Source organism: Monodelphis domestica, chromosome 8 (assembly GCF_027887165.1).
Source record: "Monodelphis domestica isolate mMonDom1 chromosome 8, mMonDom1.pri, whole genome shotgun sequence".
NCBI classification, from domain to species: Eukaryota; Metazoa; Chordata; class Mammalia; order Didelphimorphia; family Didelphidae; genus Monodelphis; species Monodelphis domestica.
The window spans coordinates 100,828,186-100,850,520 of record NC_077234.1 but is presented as its reverse complement, the minus strand read 5'-3'; the positions used below and the strand labels follow the sequence as shown (position 1 = coordinate 100,850,520).

General features: G+C 33.4%; 1 long non-coding RNA gene across 1 annotated transcript in view; it reads right to left on the bottom strand.

Annotated features, from left to right (window-relative positions):
- Positions 1 to 8,634: 8,634 nt before the first annotated feature.
- LOC130455921 (uncharacterized) overlaps positions 8,635 to 22,335 on the bottom strand; it is a 76,487-nt gene continuing 62,786 nt past the window's right edge. The window contains exons 3-4 of the long non-coding RNA XR_008914197.1: positions 9,486 to 9,649; positions 8,635 to 8,680 (exon numbers count right to left, since the gene is read on the bottom strand). This is a non-coding gene — a long non-coding RNA (uncharacterized LOC130455921). The remainder of the gene's footprint in view (positions 8,681 to 9,485; positions 9,650 to 22,335) is intronic.

Here is a 22,335-nt window from a genome sequence, read left to right as displayed (position 1 = left end):
TTCTCCTTTTTGCCTTTAGAGATGCTCTAATACTTGGCTGGAATATACTCTGTCATCACTTCCACCTCTTAGAAAGCTTAGGTTCCTTCAAAGCGCAGACCAACTGGTACTTTCTATGAAAAGCATTTCTTGATTCTTTATTGGGCATTATTTTCTTCCTCTACAAATTTACTTAAATTTTTTTTAAATTTCCCAGATTTTATGTTAATATGATTTTTATTTATAATTTTCTAATATTGTGCAATCCATGTTCTCTCCCCTTTTCCCTGTCTATACCCCAAGACAGCAGGTAATATGTTATAGGTGGTACATATGTTGCTGTACTATATATTTTCATGTAGTGAAAAAAGACATATATCACTTCCAGTAAAGAAAAAGTCATGGAGGAAATAAAAAGAAGTCCACATTCATACTCTATCAGTTCCTTCCATAGCAGTGGATGGCTTTTTTTGACATTGCTCCCTTGGAGTTGTCCTGGATCCTTACATTTCTGATAAAAGTTATTATTCATAGTTGAACTTTGTTGTTGTTACTGCATATAATATTCTCTCGGTTCTACTCACTTCTCTTTGTATCACTACATAAAAGTCTTTCTAGATTTTAGAGGGTTTTTTTTGCCATTATCTTGTTAATCATTTTTATGGCTTAATGTATCCATTACATTACAATCATATATTGGGTATATTAATCATATACCTGAAATATATGGCTATCTCCAAATGGAGGTAGATTGTTTAAGAAAGTTCTAGATGAATTGAAGATGAGAAACACCCACTTAGGGACCTCCACAGGGCCAGTAAAGCACAAAATCCTTGGACTTCGGAAACCAAGTTTATTTTGATAATTGGGGTAAAATGATGGGTAGGAAGGGGTCTAAAACTACAGATCTAGACTCAACCCAACTTCTATGCACCTTGCAAGAGGTACTCTTCATTGCTTCCTTAGGTCCTGCCTATCCACTCCCTGCTCTTACCTAAAACCCCAAATACTATCTGATTATCTCCTAATCTAACCACCCAGATTATCTTTAAGAAGGCTAAGGAGACAGGACTCACTAGTAACTGGAATCCCCTCTCAAGCCTGGGGTTGGCTTCCTATATAACCCAGAGTCGCAGGTGACAAACCTTTGCCAAGTTGATCTTTGATTGGTAGCTCTCAGACAGGTTGATCTCTGTACTCCAGGGAAAAGGCAGTCTCATCCAATGGCAATTCTCCAACCCAGGAATCCCTAAATCTTTCCAAAAGATTAGGTTTTCCCAGGGAATGCCAGAGCAAAAATCCTCCTTCCAGCTTAGTGGAAAGCCAGATCCAGAGTGACAGTCAATGCCAGTAAAAACTCCCTAGATCCTTTTCTCCTTTCCGAATCTTCTCCCAGGGTTTGTGTCTAAATTCTCCTCCTTTCCTTTTAAAGCCATTCCATACTTTGTCTCTATCCTTTATCCCTTACATTCCTACATACCCAACTCATTCAGCCATTACTCTTTCCATAAATTTCTTGAATTAATTTATTTTTGAACTTGTGAATAGATTTCAAGTAGAATCTAAGCACCTTGAGGACAGGCAGTTGTTTCTCCCTGCCTCCTAAGTACCTAGAGGAATCCTATATGTAGTAGGCATTTATTTAATGGTTATTGAATGAATGAGCATAGGTAATTTTAAATTTTTTCTGAAAGGCAGAAGAAATGTTTTATCAAAAAACTCTCAAACTCCATTGCATTTTGAGAGAGCAGATAGATAATATAGTGAACTAGCCCATCAGTCATCAAAATTGACTCTGTTACATGTGGTGTACAAAGCTCAGCTTGCCTATTGACTTTGACATTAAAACTGACTTCAGCAAAATTTCAGAAGGGGTGTTGATTGTCAGTTGATCAAAAAGATGCCTGACTGCAGAATCATTCCAAATTATTCTAAAGGTGAATTTTGAAAAGGTGGGCTGCATTAGACTTTTAAGGAAATATAGAAGCACAGGCATATCACTGCAATTGACTCAAAAGGCCTTTAAAAACAAATCTCATCATGTACTGACATGTTCTTCAAGTTTAGAAGCATGCATTTGACTTCATATCTTCCTGTCACTGAAGAAAGAGAATTCTGCACTGACGTATTTGGCTCTCCTTTCAATCCATGAAGATGAGAAATACCCCTTTGATACTGGCCCAACTGTTATGAACCAAGATGGGCAAAAATGGTGAAGCAGCTTGTTGAGAATTCATACATCATATTAAATGGTAAAGGGACTGTTACTCATTAATATGAGGCAAAGAAAAAGTGATGGATTCAGAACTTGTGTCACCCTAGGAAGACATGATGTTTGCTTTGGTTCACCACACAAGAAAATCCAGGCACAATTCAGTTGCCTTGGACTACACAAGGCAAGCTCAATATTGCAGGGTTTGTTTGTTTTTTCCCCAAAAAATATACCTATGGCCTCCTATAGCTTTATATATGCTTTTAAATAATACATTGAGGCTCAAAAACAAATTTTTAAAGGACATTTATTTAGATGGTTAAGTGGATAGAAAGCCAGACATGGAGACAAGAGGTCCTAGATTGTAATTTGGTTTCAGATACTTCTTAGCTGTGTGACCCTGAGCAAGCCACTTAATCCCAATTCCCCAGCCCTTACCAATTTTCCCCCTTGGAACCAATACACAATATTGATTCTATGACAGAAGTTAAGGGTTTAATTGTTGTTTTTTAAATGTAATAATACGTTGAGCCCATATTATCAGCTTTTTTTTTTCATTTGGAAAATAATGTTTTCCCATTGGCTCAATCTACAATTTATTCTTTATAATCCTGAATATTTTAATCAGAATTAAGGAGATGAATAGCCAGTCTGACATACATCTATGTAACCTGCTGTGTTTGAAATGGGACCAATTTTTATTCAAAAACCATAAATAGGAAATAGTCTTAGGTTTTCCTATTGAATTACAAATAATAGACTACAGGAACTTTCCCCATAAATTCCACATTTTTGGTGAGACTATATCATTATTTGAAGTGTTAACATGGTCTATCACAGTAATGTGGATAAGTACATGCTAAAAGGATATTTTCAAATTAAAGATTTTTCAAACATCTAGCAAATGATTTAGCTAATTATAATTATTATTATATAATTATGTTATATAAAATATAATTATATATAAATACATATACATACACACATATATACATAACTGGCAACAATAACAATTTTAAAAGTTTGACCAAAATTAACTAATTAGAAATTCAAAAAGTATTTTTCAAGTAACAAATAATATTTTTTTTTCAAACCCTTACCTTCTAGCTTAGAATCAATACTATGTATTGGTTCCAAAGCAGAAGGGCAATAAGGGCTAGGCAGAGGGCAGGGGTAAGTGATTTTCCCAGGGTAACACAGCTAGGAAGTGTCTGAGACCAGATTTCAACCTAGGACCTCCTGTCTCTAGGCCTGGCTACCTAGCTACCCCCAACAAAAAGCACTTATTTCCAAATAATTATATAATTTCAAGTTTCAAAATCGGGAAGGTTTATATTTCAAAAATGGCATCAATTTTTTTTCTCATGTGAAGGGATTTTAGTAATATTTACTTTTTGGAAATGTCTTTTACTCAAGACTAGTTTTAAATTCAGCACATCTAGTATTAACCTTTCAAATATCAAAAACATATTAAAATATTATATCAGGCCAAAACATATGGAAATCTCTATGTTATGCCAAACTTTCAAGAGGTGATGGAAGAAAACAACAAAAAAAGTGTATTTATATACTCAAGCAATGTGTGAAAAAAGCTAAATTATATTTATTTATTTTTTTAAATTTGTTTTGTCTTAGCTGTATAGCTAATTATAAAACTATAGAAATGCTTGTAGAGATACTCATCTGTTCATGTCCAAAGTGGTACCTATTTATTTATACTTGCCCAATCTGATTGAAAATTCTCATGTTCCATAGATCCCTTCAATGTGTCTGTCCAAGTAAAGTTTGGTCCAGTGGTTTCATGTATAATCTTAGAAGGCTTGGCTAAATCCAATAAGCTCAGTTCAGAAAGGGCCAGGCAGAATCTCCTGTTTGAAATAAAAATTAGTTCCTGAAATAAAATAAAATGGAGAATTTTATAGATAGTATATTTGTGGGGAAAAAGACAGAGTTTTAGTGGGCTGAAAGTTCAGTATGGTGGAAAAAAAAGGTAAGATTTTAGAATACTTTAGGTATGGCCTTGTGTCTTGTATTAGGAGAGTGATAATTTTTACATTCTCTGCCATGGAAAAATCACATTTAAAATTTTTTTCATCCCAGGAAACCAAAATGGGTTCAAGAATCTCTTTTTGGAGTAACAAGTAAAGGAGCTGTTAGAATTAATTCTATCATTAGCTTAATGGCAACAAGAAACATCACTTCATAGAATATAGAGTCATCTTCCAATTCCTTACTCATGAATAGTATTCCAAAAATAATGATAGATAAAGTCCATATATGGACATTAATTGAAGAGAAATTGTAATAACTATAGATTACAAAAATTATAGTATAGTTTGATACTTTGATATTTCTATTCATTGTTGGGCATAAGTGATTGTGACAATAAATATACTTAAATTTATGGATTAGGATTGAGAAATGAAGGTAACTAAAGACTTTTAGGCTGCACAGAAATTTTATAATTACATTTAATGAATACTTTTTATTTGTGTAAATAATTGGAAGTACTTATGAGGTAAGTACCATTATGAAATTAGGTTAAATTTATTTTTCACCATTTTTTTTAATTCACCAATCTGATTTATCTCACCAAAACTGAAATAGACTTAAATAGACAATAAACAATTCAGTATGAACTGGGAGTCATTCCTGAATCAGCTATTTATTATAGACAGCCAACTTGTTAGAGCAAAGATCAAAATTACTATAAAAAAAAGATAATTGAAAAGGCAAAATAGGATATGGTATGAAATGAAACAAATTCCACTAATGGTAGAAGATATACTCTTGGGGCATTAAGTTTAATACCGAAAAGCACAAGCAGAGTTGGGGGAGGGGGGGGTGGAGGTTGGCTGACTTCAGTCATCCTCCAAATGAAATACCCTGGAAAGAACTCACCAATGGAAGAATGAGGTAAGCATGGTAGAGAGATGTCTCAGGGTAAGAATACAACAGGTATGGATAAATATTTGAGGGTAAGAAGGCTCTTGTAGCTAAGGGAGGTTCCACAGTGAGACTGTAGTTGAGGCATAGTTTTAATGTACAGAAAATTAAAAGCACATTTGGGAGAAAAAGGAAATTTGACCAGCCTGGGTCTCTCCCCAATATGAATGATGCCATCTAGATGGAGCCAATTCTATTCTGTAGAAGTCACTTGGAGGACAGAGATAAAGACTAGTGAAAAGTGAATTTACCAACAAGGGAGAAGGCTGAGAATGATTTGAAATTAATTGTCAGATGGGCAAGAAGTTTAAAATAAAGGAATATAAGGATGTGTAGGGTTGCCGGATGATTTAAATAATCAAATATCTCAGGAGGAAAATGTACAATAAAGTGTTTCATAGTACAAGCATATACATATATATATAAGTTGTACATATATGAGTTATATATGTATATAATTTATGTTTTCAGTTATATGTGGAGACAATTTTTGACAATTGTTCTCTGACATTTTAGGATTCAGATTTTCTCTCTCCCTCCCTGAGGCAGTAAATAGTCTCATACACGTTGTACCAGTGCTTTCATGCAATACATATTTCCATATTGTTCATGCTGTGACAGAAGACACATATCACACAGACAACAAAAAACTCATGAAGGAAATAAAGTGGAAGATGGTATGCTCTGATCCAACAAGGAACATAATAAAACTGAGAGGATGTATCTACCAGGACTAAATGGATCCAAATATCTCTGAATAAGTATTGAAAGACAAAGGAAATTGAACTAAAAAACCTAATAAGGCAGAGGATCCTGTAGATCCAGAAAATATGGAACCACAGAAGGATGTTATTGAAAGTTAAAGAGAGAAACACAAATCATGAAACCAAAATTGATTGTTTGCAAAGGAGATATGATTAACAGAATAGAAAATCTTGGCTCCACAGTGTTATCTCTCCAAAGGGGGAAAAAAAGAAGAAGAAAGTTTTATTAGGGAAACAATCTATAGAATTTAAAGATAATCTAAGATTGGAAGATAAAAACAACATTGTTTTAAAAATAAAAAATTTACATATAAGCAAATCATATTGATTTTAAAGATGTGTTGCATAGAAACAGGGATTAAGGATCTCTGAGAAAAATGAGAAGTCAAAAATTCCAAAAACCATAATGCAAGAAATAAAGCAAGAAAGCAATTCAGAATTTCCCAAGAAGAAAAGTTCCAATCCCAAAAAAATCCACAAGAAAAAACAACAAAAAAAGAATGGGAAATAAATATACTTCAGCTTCCAAGTCACAGTGGTTAAAATATAATAATTCCAAACAATTCCACAACCAAAGAATTTTGACAAATAATACCAAACTCTAATTAGAATCACATCCTAAAAGAAAAAAGAATCAGCAGATGAAAAAGCTAGTCTAAACAAATTTAATGAGAGAGAAAATGAAGCAAACTCATTTCTAAAAATTGTAAGGAATTGAAAGAAATCATTTGAAAAGAATAATGAATTCTGAGTAGGTTTTATAATGAAATTTTCATGATCAAGTAGATTGAAGCAAGCACCCTTGGTTTAAAATATCACTGTTTCATATGTGTATGTCAAGGAGGTTGTAATGGTGCTAAATAGAACACATATAGTAGAAGAAGCTTGATTAAATTGATTATTCATAGATAATATCCATGCTATACTTGACACAATTATTAGTTCTTTGAAAGATTGAGGAAAATATCAAAGGCTTGGAAAAAAATGATTCGATCTTGTTAATAATGAATAAAAGATGACAGACCAAGCATCATTAAATAGCAATTATGGAAATAATTACCAAATGCATGGAGGTCATTGTAGTAGATATCACTATTAGGGAAATTATGGTAATAGGAAATGCTAAAGCCATAACACCAGGAAGCCAACTAGGGGAAAGACTGGATCCTGTGCTCCTCCCCCAACCCTACTTTCTGTTCGGTCCCCTGCAACTATCTTGAATGTTCTTCTCAGAAATAGTAAGTTTGAAGATTTCCTCTAATAACTAACTTTCATAATTTAATCTTTCAACTAAGAGGTCCTTTATTCTTTTAAATAGAGGTGGTAAGGTGAGGGGAAGGGGTGAGAGGAAAATAGGTCCCCCTAATTTTATAAGTTATCCCCGTTGTTTGATGATTGTAAGATGTATTCAAATTCAGGAAATAGCATTATCTTCCCTAAGGGGAGATGTTAACAGCAAAGGCTGATGGGTTTTCTTCTGAACTAAATCCAAAAGTCTTTTCAGCACTCAGTCATATGGATAATCAATGACCAAAGATTGAGTTTTTCTTCCAACAGCCAGAGAAGGAAGTGAAGTTCAAGCAGTTGGGCTTCCCTAACTGCTCCCTTCAAGATTCCATTGGAACTCTTGTCTCCATCTCAGTTGATTGGCGTTTTACCAAGTTCCAAGCCTCTTGCTTTTCTGCAGATCCATTTGTCACTTCTCAAAATCTTCCTTAACAGCATCCAAGATGAGGGTAGTAAAAGCAAAGAGAGATATTTTTACACAAGCTGTTTTAGAGTGGTTTACAACTTTACCCTCATGTAAATGACTGAGAGGCTGGGTTTTAGGGGTTTTATGCATGAAGATCCACAAGCAGGTATATATGGAGGATCTCACCATCTATAGGAAATTCCTTTTCAAATTAGACTATGGATTAGCTGTCCTGAATGACTATGGAAAACACAATTGGTGAGATTATACTTCATTGCTTAATATTTCATCTGAAATCTATGAAATCTGGGATCTTAACAAGGTTATATTTTTAAAATAATTTTGAAAAAATATTTTTGCATGGGATGTAAAGAAAACCTTTAAAGGGTCTATTGTAACACTAAATTATTATTATTTTTTCTAAACCCTAACCTTCCGTCTTGGAATCAATACTGGCAGAAGAGTGGTAAGGGCTAGGCAATGTGGGTCAAGTGACTTGCCCAGGGTCACACAGCTAGGAAGTGTCTGAGGCCAGATTTTAACCTAGGACCTCCCATCTCTCAATCCACTGAGATATTCAGCTGCCCCCAATACTAAATTATTTTTATATTATACTATACTATTGTATTAGAGATTTTTAAAATATTCAACAAAGAATGAACACATTCGCATCTTATATTCTAGAATTCTTCCAGGCAATTGAATGATTTCCTCTTAATTACTACTGTCCTCATTTTTGGAGGCTCTCAATGCATTTGTAGATTGTTTTCATAACATTTTTAACATGTAAACATAGGAAAATAGCTTGGTATTTGATGAAATTTCTCTGACAATGCAAATGGACAATGAATTGGACACATAATATATCAGGAGAAAAGAAGGTTGAATTACCCTCAAGTAATTGAATAGTCCTTTTAATGACCCATAGATAATCCTGGAAATGAATGCCCATTGTTTTGATATAAAGTGATATTAGTGTTGCTATAGGGCTATGAGTCACAGAACACAATAATCTCCCAAATTTTAAAATGAGTTTCACTTAGAGAGTAATGGATGAAAGCAGGCATCAGCACACAATAAGAAATTCTAAAGAAAATAGATAAAAGGATGTCATCAAGATCATGTACAACTAAAAAAAAAATGGGAGGGCAACATAGTCAGAGAAGCAGTAGTCAGATTGTGTGTGTTCTACTATGAACCTCATAATATCAGGAGTAAAACCTTAATGCCCCCTGAATATTTCATCAATCTTCTGTGGCAACATATGGAAGAATTTGAACAAAAATACATGGGATGCTGAGGTATGGATGGAAAGAATTTCCACATGTATCAGATCAGAGATTTGTTTGACTATTGGGACAAATTATAAAAATAACTTTACTTTAAAAAAACAGTTCACTTTCAGTGTACCAAGCGTGTAGAAAATTCATTTAAAGAGTATTGTGTTGAATTACTGAAATAACAAAGAACTGTGTAATAATAGGATGAATCCTATCTTTATTTCCACTACCACCACTTTCATTGCAAGGGGAAAAAAGAGAGAAAATTTCATTGTATAATAAAAAAAGAAAAAGAAGCATTGCTATATTTATTTATATTTTGACTGCTTATAGAAGGTTCTCTTTGTAAGAAATATCAATTTGTCATGTCTCAACTAAATGCAACAGTTCAAATCAACAAATATTTAAGTGCCTACTTTGAACAGAATTGTGCTGGTATTGTGGATTATAAAGTTAAATATGGCATATACTTTTTCCTCATGTAATATAGTAAATAATCTAGTAAAACAATAATAATACATGGCCATAATTACATAATTTAAAAATTGGAACAGTCCTCAGTGGTCGTCTTACCCAACTAATATCCAAAATTAATCCTTACTATAGCATACCTGACAAGTAGTCACATAGTCTTTCATGGATGATTTTCATTGAGGAAGAGCCCAAATATAGGTGATTTTACTATTTTTATAGCTGCATTTGTTAAGATATTTCCTTTGACATTAATATTCAATTCGCCTTTCTGTAGTCTCCAACCATTGCTCCTGGGTCTGTCCTAAAGGGACAAATGGGACAAATCTAACTACATTTCCACACAATAGTCCTTTAAACATTTGTATACAGTAATAATTCCCTGACCTATATTTTGTGTTCTCAAGCTATGAACCCCAAGTCCTTTTAGCTGAGCTCCAATATAATAATGAAGGTTAGAAATGGAGGAAGCCAGAAAAAAAGGAGAATAATAAGAGCTGAAAATCCCTATTGACAGTGGGCTAAGAATCTTGTGAATCTTCTTATGATAATTCATAGAACACAAGAATGATAAAAGTATAATTTGTGTTCCAAAGAAGGAAAGATCACTTCTGATTTCAGGACTCAGGAAGGCTTCATGGAGGACACTGATTGCATTTGAGCAGTTTTGACTCTAAGCTCCATGTAGGAAGAAACTTAATGTTTTCCAATCAACTTTGTACCTCTGATGCTTAATGCAATATCTGTCACATAGTAGGTACTTCATTGCTTGAGAAACAAATGAATAGATAATGTTTAAATAAGCAATTAATTAATAATTGCAATCAGAAAAAGACTACCATGCAGGTCAAATGAACTTTAGTATTAATAATAAATGCCTGAAGAACTGGCTAATATACCTGACAAAAAAAAAAACAACCCAAACAATCAAAAATGGCCACTAAAAGAAGTCCGCAGTCAATATATGGTAGTATTCTTTAATCATGGAAACATTAATAGTTATATTCTTATTACCATATTAATCATACCCATATTATCAGTGACTGCAGACTATTTATTCATTAATCTATGTGTATATTAGTGTATGTATATGGGGGGTTGTTTAGTCATTTTTTAGTTTTATCTGATTCTTTGTGACTCCATTTGGTGTTTTCTTTGCAAAGATAAAGAAATGGTTTGCTGTGTCCCTCTCCAGCTCATTTTACAAATGAGGTAACTGAGGCAGCAATATAGTTGCTATACCTATAGGCATGGAACGAGGAAGGTTGATAGTTCTGATTTCAAATATTGTCTCAGACAATAACAAGCTTATTTTCCCTGGACCAGTCATTTAACCCTCTTTGCCTCTATTCTTCTTCATCTGTAAAATGGGTGGAAGAAGCAAAAGGCAAATCACTGCTGTATCTTTGTCTAGAAAACTGCACATGGGGTCATGAAGAGTTGGACATAATTGAAAATACTGAACAACATGGTACAGTAGCATACAATAGGTAAAAACATGCATGTGGAAATTAGTTCAGAATCTGACAGAATTCTACAAAATGTCTAATACTACTTCCTTCAATAGAACATGAGTTTTCCTCTGAGGCCTCTTACCCAAATACTGATCATACCCAACCCTGCTTAGCTTATGAGATCTGACAAGATCATAGCCTGAGGTAGTATGGCTGTAGGCAAAACAAAAAAATTGAAAAGTAATCAGAGATAAAAACAAGTCCCATGATAATGAATAACATCATATATCTAGAATAGAAACTTTTCAGAATAAATTTCCAAGTCCAAGAAAATTATGGTAACTGTTAAAATAGAATTCTAAATAAAACAATAAAAATATTGAAGATAAATAGCACTTACATGCTTTCCCTTTTCAGCTATATATACTGAGTAAGAAGAGGTTAATTAAGGCACATTTGATAGATGAAAGTGAGAAATTAATGGCAGGAAATAGACACACTTGTATAATTAACTGAACAGAGTTTCATCCCACCTTCAAAAATAATAATAATTAGAATAAAACTTTTAAGACCAAGTTAAAAGTTTGAAAAAAGGTATTTGTGAAAGCTGAATGTAAAGGAAAAAAATATTAGTCCATATTATAAAAAGGTTTGGAAATGGTCCATGAAAAATACTATTAAAAGCTAGTAGAAATAAGCTCAAAGTTTTATTTATTTATTTTGTTTATTTTTTAAAGTTTTACTTAATTGATTAATTTAGATTATTTTTCAAGGATTACAAAAATCATGTTCTTTTCCTCCCCTTCTCCCAAATCCCTCCAATAGCCAGGGTACAATTCCACTGCATTTTATATGTGTCATTGGTCAAGATCTATTTCTATATTGTTGATATTTGCAGTAGGGCAATTATTTAGGCTTTATAGCCCCAATCATATCCCCATTGATCCATGTGATCAAGTAGCTGTTTTTCTTTTGTGTTTCTACTCCCACTGATCTTCCTCTGAATGTGGATAGTGTTGTTTCTCATAAGGCCTTCAGAATTGTCCTGGATCCTTGCATTGCTACTAGTAGTGAAGTCCATTATATTCGATTGTACCACAGTATATCAGTCTCTGTGTATAAGGTTCTCCTGGTTCTGCTCCTTTCACTTTGCATTAATTCCTGGAGATCATTCCAGTTCACATGGAATTCCTCCAGTTCATTGTTTCTTTGAGCACAATAGTATTCCATCACCAACATATACCACAATTTGTTCAGCCATTCCCCAATTGAAGGGCATCCACTCATTTTCCAATGTTTTACCACCACAAAGAGAGCAGCTATGAATATTTTTTGTACATGTGTTTTTCCTTATTATCTTTTTGGGGTACAAACCCAGCATGCTATGGCTACAGCAAAGGGTAAGCAGTCTTTTAATGCCCCTTGGGCATAGTTCCAAATTGACATCCAGAATGATTGGATCCCCTCCAACATTTATTACTTTTCTTTGCTGTCATGTTAGCCAATCTGCTAGGCGTGAGGTGGTACCTCAGAGTTGTTTAGATTTGCATTTCTCTAATTATAAGATATTTAGAACATTTTTTCATGTGTTTATTGATCGTTTTGATTTCGTTATCTGAAAATTGTCTATTCATTTTCCTTACCCATTTATCAATTGGTGATTGGCTTGATTTTTTGTACAATTGATTTGGCTCTTTATAAATTTGAGTAATTAGACTTTTGTCGTAGTTTTTTGTTATGAAGATTTCCCCCCCCCCCAATTTGTTGCTTCCCTTCTAATTTTAGCGCATTGGTTTTATTTGTACAAAACCTTTTTAATTTAATGTAACCAAAATTATTTATTTTAAATTTTGTAATTTTTTTCTAATTCTTGCTTTGTCTTAAAATTCTTCCTTTCCCAAAGATCTGACAAGTATACTATTCTGTGTTCACCTAATTTACTTATAGTTTCCTTCTTTATATTCAAGTTATTGAACCATTTTGAGTTTCTCTTGGTGTAGGGTGTTAAATGTTGATCTAAATCTAATACCTCCCATACAGTTTTCCAATTTTCCCAGCAATTTTTGTCAAAGAGTGGATTTTTGTCCCAAAAGCCAAGATTTTGGGGTTTATCATAGACTGTCTTGATGAGGTCACTTACCACAATTCTATTCCACTAATTCTTCCTTCTGTCTCTTAGCCAGTATGATATTGTTTTGATGATCACTGCTTTATAGCATAGTTTGAGATCTGGTATTGCTAGGCCACTACCATTGATATTCTTGATTTCTTTGTTCATACAAATGAACTTTGTTATAGGTCTTCCTAATTCAGTAAAAAAGTTTCTTGGTAATTTAATGAGTATGGCACTAAATAAGTAAATTAGTTTGGATAGGATTGTCATTTTTATTATATTAGCTTGTCCTACCCATGAACAATTAATTTTTTTTCCAATTATTTAGATCTAGTTTTAAGTGTGTGGAAAGTATTTTGTAGTTGTGCTCATATAGTTCCTGTGTTTGTCTTGGCAGATAGATTCCTAAGTATTTTATATTGTCTAGGGTGATTTTAAATGGAATTTATCTTTCTAAGTCTTGCTGCTGAGATGTGTTGGAAATATATAGAAATGCTGATGACTTATGTGAGTTTATTTTGTAACCTGCAACTTTGCTAAAGTTGTTGATAATTTCCAATAGCATATTGGTGGATTCTCTAGGATTCTTTAAGTAGACCATCATACCATCTGCAATGAGTGATAGCTTGGTCTCTTCATTACCCATTTTAATACCTTCAAATTCTTTTCCATTTCCAATTGCTACAGCTAGTGTTTCTAGTACAATGTTAAATAATAAAAGGTGATAATGGGCATCCTTGTTTTACTTCTATTCTTATTGGGAGTACATCTAGTTTATCCCCATTGCAGAAGATATTTGCTGATGGTTTTAGATATATACTGTTTATTATTTTTAGGAAAGACCCTTCTATTCCTATACTTTCTAGTGTTTTCAATAAGAATGAATGTTGTATTTTGTCAAAGGCTTTTTCTGATCTATTTAGATAATCATGTGATTTTTGTTGGTTTGCTTGTTGATATGGTCAATTATGTGGATGGTTTTCCAAATATTAAACCATCCTTGAATTTCTGGTGTAAATCAAACTACTATCGGAATGAATGACTCTCATGATAACTTGCTGGAGACTTTTTGCTGGTATTCTATTTAAAAATTTTGCATCTATGTTCATTAAGGAGATTGGTATATAGTTTTCTTTCTCTGTTTTTGACCTGCCTGACTTTGGAATCAGTACCATATTTTTTTCATGAAAGGAATTTGGTAGAACTCTTCTTTGCAAATTATGTCAAATAGTTTGTATAGTATCGCAATTAGTTGTTCTTTGAAAGTTTGATAGAATTCACTTGTGAATCCATCAGGCCCTGGGGATTTATTCTTAGGGAGTTCTTTGATGGCTTGTTCAAATTCTTTTTCTGATATGGTGTTATCTAGGTATTCTATTTCTTTTTCTGTTGACCTAGGCAATTTATATTTTTGTAATATTAATCCATATCACCTAGATTTCCATATTTATTGCCATATAATTGGGCATAATAGATTTCCTCTTCAGTAGAGTTGAGGTCTCCCTTTTCATCTTGGGTACTATTCATTTGATTTTCTTCTTTTCTTTTTTTGATTAAATTGACCAGTACTTTGTCTATTTTATTTTTTTCAAAGTACCAGCTTCTAGTCTTATTTATTAATTCAATAGTTCTTTCACTTTCAATTTTATGAATTTATCCTTTAATTTTTAGGATCTCTAATTTAGTTTGTATCTGGGGGTTCTTAATTTATTCACTTGCAAGGTTTTTGATTTGCATGCCTACTTCTTTGACCTCTGCCCTCCATAATTTGTTAATATATGAAGGATAGAAATATCCTTCTGAGTATAGCTTTGGCTGTGTCCCATAAATTTTGAAAGGATGTTTCATCATTATCATTTTCTTCAATGAAATTATTATTTCTATGATTTGTTCTTTAACCAATTTTGAAGAATCATATTGTTTAATTTCCAATTAATTTTATGTGCTTCTCCATGTATCCTTATTATTATTTATTTTACATTATGATCTGAAAAGGTTGCATTTATTATTTTTGCTCTTTTGCACCTGTTTGCCATGTTTTTATGCCCTAGTACATGGTCAATCTTAGCGAATGTACCATGTGTTGCTGAAAAGAAGGTATATTCCTTTTTTTCTCTATTCTTCTCTACATATCTATTAAGTCTATTTTTTTAAAGATTTCATTCACATCTCTTACCTCTTTCTTATTTTGGGGGTTGATTTATCTAGATCTGGTAGAGGAAGGTTCAGGTCCCCCACTAGTATAGTTTTACTATTTATTTCCTCCTCCAACTCCACTAGTTTCTCCATTAGAAGTTTGGATGCCATACCATAATTACTGATATTTCCTCATTGTCTATACTGCCTTTTATCAGGATGTAATTACCTTCCCTATCTCTTTTGATCAGATCTAATTTTACTTTGGCTTTGACTGATATGATTCTGACTCCTCCCTTATTTTTCTCTGTTGAGGCCCAACAGATCTTGTTCATGCCTTTGATCCCTATTCTGTGAGTATCTCTCATATGTGTTTCTTGTAAACAACATATGGTAGGATTTTGGTTTCTAATCTAGTCTGCTATTTGCTTTTGTTTAATGGATGAGTTCATTCCATTCACATTCACAGTTATGATAACCACCTCTGAATTCCCCAACATTTTGATATCCTTTCCTAGTTCTGCCCATTCTTCTTTCACCATATTTTTTTAGACCAATGGTTTGCTTTTTTTTCAGTCCCCCTAATCCCCACCCTTTCATAGTCCTTTTTCTTCCCCCACCCTTTTTGGTCCCTTCTTCTTATTTATTTTAGTGTCTATTAAGTTCTCTCCCCCACATCTTTCCCTCCTTTTTTTTACTCCTTGCCCCACTTCCCCCCTTAGTTTTTCCCTTCTGGCTTTCCCTGTAGAGTAAGATAGACTTCTACACCCTAATAAATCCAGATGCTCTTCCCTCTCAGAACTGATTTCACTGAGAGTAAGGTTTAAGTATTTCCTATTAGCAATCTCTTCCTCTCCTATTTATAATACTATTCCCCCCCCCCCTCCTTCCCATGTGACTCTTTGTATGATATCAATTATCCTATTTATCTTATTCCTTCAAGTTTATCTTGGTGCCATCTTCTATTCCCCCTTCCCTTTTTCTTCCTTTTATTTTGCATATCATTTTAGACCACTTATTACCCCAATTTTTACCTATGAATGATTCTTTGAATTACTATAATAGTGAATATAATTTTTGAGAGTTACAAATAACATTTTCCATATATTAATATACATAATGTTATATTATTAAAGCCCTTAAAGAAGTCAATTTAAATAAAAAAAATTTATCTTCCTTTCTCTTTCTTATTTACCTTTTCACGTTTCTCTTGATCTTTGTGTTTGGATATCAAACTTTCCACTTAGTTCTAATCTTTTCTTTACAAATATTTGGAAATCTTCTACTTTGTTGAATGTCCATAGTTTCCCTTGGAAGTATATAGTCAGTTTTGATGGGTAAGTGATCCTTGGTTGAAGACCCAATTCTCTTGCCTTTCTGAATATCATATTCCAAGTCTTGTGGTCCTTAGGTGGGTAAGCTGCCAGATCTTGTATGATTGGTGCTCCATGATATCTGAATTGTCTTTTTTTTTGGCTTCTTGTAAAGTTTTTCCTTAGCTTAGAAGCACTTCAATTTGGCAATTACATTCCTGGGGGTTGTCATCACTGTGGTGGTTTTTCCTTCCCTTTCCAGTCAGAAATCTGAGTGAGCAGGGCAGACTCTCTGTATATGGAGCTAAGGAACTAGGTTTTTGCCTGAGGCCACCTTTGGAGTCTCTGGAGATTCTACTGTTTGCAGTCCTCTCTGACCTATTTCCTCACCCAAGGTCTGCATTCTTCTGCCTGTTGGGGTCTCAAATCTAGTTATTCTCAGGGTCACATCTTTGGTGGTCTTAGTCAGCTGCCAAGGTCCTAGAGGTAACTCTCACTCGCTCACTGATTCTAGCACATGCTGACTCTGAGTCTAGTGCACTGGTGAGGTGGAGGAGGGTAGATCAGCTCATGTTTTGGTGGAAGGTATTTCACCCCCTTATAGTGTGGAAATACACAAATCCAAAGTACCTTCAATGCTGTGCCCTTCTTTGGAGTCCCTTTGTTTATATGAATTCGGGGTTTTTTGCTTTTTGAAGTAGTCTATATTGGTAGGCACTTAGGAAAGGCAGATTCCTGTGTCTAAACTGAAGCCAAGTTTATCCAGAAGTTCCTATTTATTTTTTTTTAAGACTGGACATTCAAAAATATAGCCTTAATCTATTCTTTCCAAGTACTCTACAACAATAAAATTCTATGCAATTCAAGTAATTATACTCCTAAAGTCACAGAACCCTAGCATGAGAAAGATCTCCAAATGGAGCTTGTTTATCCATCTAGCCATTCCCTCCCACTTTGAATATACCCCCATGCTTATCCAAACCCTATAATTTTTCAAGATACAATTTAATTTCTACTTTTGCTACAAAGATTCCTTCAATTCTGCCAAACCACAGTGAATTCCTACAAAAATTATTGACTTTATCTCTGGATAATGATAATGATGTTGATAATTAACAACTACTATATTCATATAATACTTTAAGTATACAAAGAAATTTATAAATTGATATTATCTGATATTCATAACAACATGTAAGAGAGGTGATATCACTGTCCCTATTTTGAAGAGGAGGGTCATTATACTTTGCTCAGGGTTACAGATATTTTAAACTTCTGAAGCAAGATTCAATCTCAGATCTCCCTAAAAGTTATTTGGTCCTGAATCTAAGACACCATCTAGTTATCTTGATCATACCCTGCAAAATAATGCTAAATGCTTCACTAGATTGTGAGGTATTTATGGACTTGGACATATTGTTGGAGACACAGTAGGTGTACACTAAATATTTGTAGTATGTAGGGAGGGGGGAAATGAAGGAAGGCTAACCCAGGGATTAAGAAGTCGATATTGTAAGGTATTATATCTCAATTGAAAATGAATAGCTAAGTCAAAAACATGTTTTCAAATCTATTCAGTCATTTCAGTCTTGTATGACATTTTGTTACCTCATTTGGAGTTTTCTTGGCAAAGACACCAGAATGATTTGTCATTTCCCTCTCTGACTCCTTTTACAAATGAGGAAATTAAAGCAGAGTTAAGACACTTCCCTAGAATCATGCAGCTAATATCTAGATCCAGATTTGAAACCAGGTCATCCTGACTCCAGGTGTGGGCTTTAGTCACTAAGTCACCTAACTGTCCCTAGAAACTACAACAATAACAACAACAACAAAAGGTAAATCCAGTAAATTGACCCTTTAATATATTTCATCTTAAATATTTTAAATATCATCGTCAATGTGCTTATGTACATGTCTACATTAATGTATATTCTTTCTCAGCCTCCAGTTCCTCATTTGTAAAATAGAAATAATCATAGGATTAATCTCACAATGTTGTCAGGTAGGTCAAATGAGAAAATAAATGTAGTATTTTGCATACATTAAGTCTTCTATAAATGGCTCACTGTTATTCATACATTAATGTGCTAAAATGATGGTACTTTACCTAGAAAGATATCCCTTCAAATACTGCATGACTAAGCTCTTTGACCTTGGGAAAGGAATTTTTCCTCTCTTTGCCTCATTTTCCCCATCTATAAGATGTGGAACTTGGCCTCAATAGTCTCTAATGTCCTTTCATACTCCAACTATAATTGAGTCACACACATACACACATATATTTATTGACATGGATGTACACTATATATACACAAAGTTTCCAAATATACAGTATATACAAAAACATAGATTCAAAGTATATGTTTAAGAATATACATGAATATTGTTGCTATATGCTCCATGTCATCGGGCAACCTTAGGCATTCATAGATAATTTAGCACTCCTATAATCTACATAGGAAGTCTTTCAAAGTTATTACCCATAATTTTTTCGAGTAAGAAGCCTCCAAGGAAAGTATGTCTGTAAAAAGGAGTGACTCAATGTTCATATATTCAGAACATTTATACAAAGTTATCCTCTGGAGCTTAAAGTTTTAAAAATTAGCTATGTCCTGGGCAACATCTCTTCTCTTGTTTAAGTAACACTAATAGATTGTGAACATGTCAGTGAAATTGATAGAGGTTGTGCAATACTTTGTCCTTTGATGTCTGTATTGGTCAATAGTACTTCAGTGTTAGGATGGACAGAATGCCAAATGAGAATCATGTCAGATACATTTTGTAGGCTCAGCATTCTAAAGGATAACACAAATATTCAATAACAGATATTCTTTGGGTAAAAACTCTAAACTCTTTATCCTATTGTAGTTGTTACAGTTTTTTGTGGTCTTTAACTTGCAATGATGGCATTTTGCAAATAAATATCAAGGTTTGCAGATAAAAATGGAAAGCAAACTTTAACCTTCTCTAGTCTTCATTTTGTTATTCACTTGTTTCAGTTATGTCCAGTTCTTCAGAACCCCATTTGGAATTTTCTTGACAAAGATATTGGAATGATTTGCCATTTTCTTCTCAAGCTCAATAGACAGATGAATATCTGAAGCAAATAAGATTAAGTGACTTACCCAAGCTCACACAACTAGTAAATGTTTGAGGCTAGACTCAGAAATATTAATCTTCCTGACTTCAACCCTAATACTGTATCCCACTGTGCCACCTACTTACATTCCATTATTTATTATAGTGATACAAAGTAGGTTTAAAAGATGAAAGTATTATTTCAATTTACTTACAAGTCTGAATACACAATCAAGATCAAACTAAGGTAGTCAGTAACTTTATAAGCTTTACTATAAAAAAGAAAAGTGAGAAAGTGGAAGTAGGAAAAATAAGGGAAAAAAGAAAGAAAAAATAGTTTTCAACCTGAATATTGAAGTGTAGGCAGGACTTATTTCTCCATTATCATCAGATGATTTTCTATTAAAAACCCCAAAGCATGTGGACACTGTAGCTAGTACTGTGAGAGTGGGGAAGGAAATTAAATATCAGACTTAAATCACATTCTTAAAGGGTACCCAATTAGGTTGACTAGTACAATATTCAATTTGAACACCAGATGCACTAATTGCCAGTTTTCTGGCCTCATATAATTCATTTTATCTCTATTCACATTCTTGATAAAAACATTAAATTGAGAACTGTATTACCTCTTTTGGATTTCTATAGACATAGCGGTTAAAAAACAAACAAACAAACCAGATGTTGCCTAGGAAAATTAAGCATACACAAGTGTAGTCAATTATATGGGGTTATTTAAGAGCATCATGAAGTAGCCTCCATATTGATATTGATCAATTTGGAGGTTGAGAGACTGGAACTAGGAACTAAGACCCTATATTAGAAAAACGAGCTAGAATTTGTCATGAAAGCAATTCTTGTTATGGATAGAAAAATTCCAAAGGATGACCGAACAACATATTGGATCACAGAGACCCCTCTCCCATCCAACCCTGTAATGATGCAATCATCAATTACATATTTATGTTGTAATGAACCAGTAATAATTTATTAGGTTGGCTATCAAATTTGCAAATGGAATAGTGTCAGTAGGGAAAATTAACATGTTTGATGATCACATGATGCTGAATCTTTAATCTCATGTCAGTATTCCTAGTGATTAACATGTGTATAAGCAATTGATGATTATCAAGTGTTTACTATCTAACAGTGCTATGTATGAGTAAAAAGAATGAAAGAACCCCAACTTACAAGGAATTTATGTTTTAATGGGAGAGACATGAAGTTCATAAATACGTGAATATATATGGACTGTAGATATGTTTGAGAAACAAATAGAGTAAATAAGTGCAAATGAGTACAAGAAACTTAAAGTTATTTTGAGAAGGAAGGCAGAACTTCCAGGAGACTAAAAAAAGCTTCATGCAGAAATTGGTTCTTGAACTTCATCTTAAAAAGAGAGAGAGAGAGGAATTGTAAGATGGGGAAGCAAAGTGCATTTCATCTGTTTGGAATGGCCATGGAAAAGGCATGAAGACAAGAATATTGCATAGAGTAAGGAACAGAGAGATGGCAGATTTAGAAGAATCAGTTTACAATTTAGTAGCAAAAATTTTGTCCAATATGGCTTAAAAGATCAGTTTCAGAGAGGTTGCAATGGAATTTAAAAGCTAAAGAGGGGAGTTTAAAGTGAGTCGGAAGCACTTATTTTGATTGGGTACCATAATCATATTGGCATATATCTTTGAAATAACTTTGGCAACAAAAGTTGAATGGAGTGTATTAGAGAACTGAGTCAAGTGGACCAATTAGGAAGCTAGTGCAAGGCAGGCAAACCATCTAGGAAACAGTATTTTGGGCATAAAATGATGAAGGCCTAAAGAAGGTGATGGCTCTTTGAATAGAGAGGTATCAGAAGAAAGAGATTTGTACTGTTAAAAATGAAAGATTATGTAATGTTGAATTTGTGGGATAAAAGTTGAACATGATGCTAATATAGCAACATGGGAGACTGGGAGGACAGTAGTACATTTCTCATTATCATAGTTTTTCATAAATCCTCAACAATAGCACAGCAATTGTATCTGTTAATTCTTTAGTTCTTGAGGTGTAATTTATTCAAGTCTAATAAGGTAAACTCAGAGCAACCTAGAGCTCTCATACCATATGCTTAATTTTATTATACTTCAAATCCCTGCTGTCTTCGTGTTCTATTTTTCCCAATAAAGAAAATAGGAAAAAAATCAAACAAAAATCCAGTATTGAGTAATTTTGTCTTCTTTTCATCCTTCTATCCTCTCCTAGGATAATAATTTCTTTTTGTTGACCTTTAAAATAATCTTCCCCCTTCCAACTCCATGGTCATTTGGATTTCTTTAACATTCATATAGTCCTATATGTGATTTTACTTTGATTGTTGGCAAGTTTGACACTAGATTTACAAGGGTCCTTATTATTCTTTTACTTGCAGGATTCATTTTGTGTTCATCCTGTTCTTGCTCCTTTATTTGCAGATGAAAAAAGAGAGGCCAATAGATGCTACAATTGCTTGTTAATAGCAAAAATGATCAGAATTCTAGTATGTTCCCTCTGAGTTAGAGCTCCTTCCATACATCCTCTAAGATCTCTTACTGAATACTGAGCACTATGATAAGAGGAAGGAGGTTTAAAAAAAAAAAGAAATACTTTGTTTTTATTGTTATAATTCTACTGGCACTTATTTTGCCACCAATCACTTATGTGTGTGTGTATACATATATATACATATATATATATATATGTATGTATGTATATATATTTAATTCTGGTTTATTTTCAGGAAGGACATTATCTACCTCAGCCCCTAAGAGAGTAAGAAAAATGAAATCTCATTTACAAACATATAGTGCCAAGGAAAACAAATTAATGTATTGGCCATATTTTTTTAAATTTATATTTGTATTCTGAGTCCAAC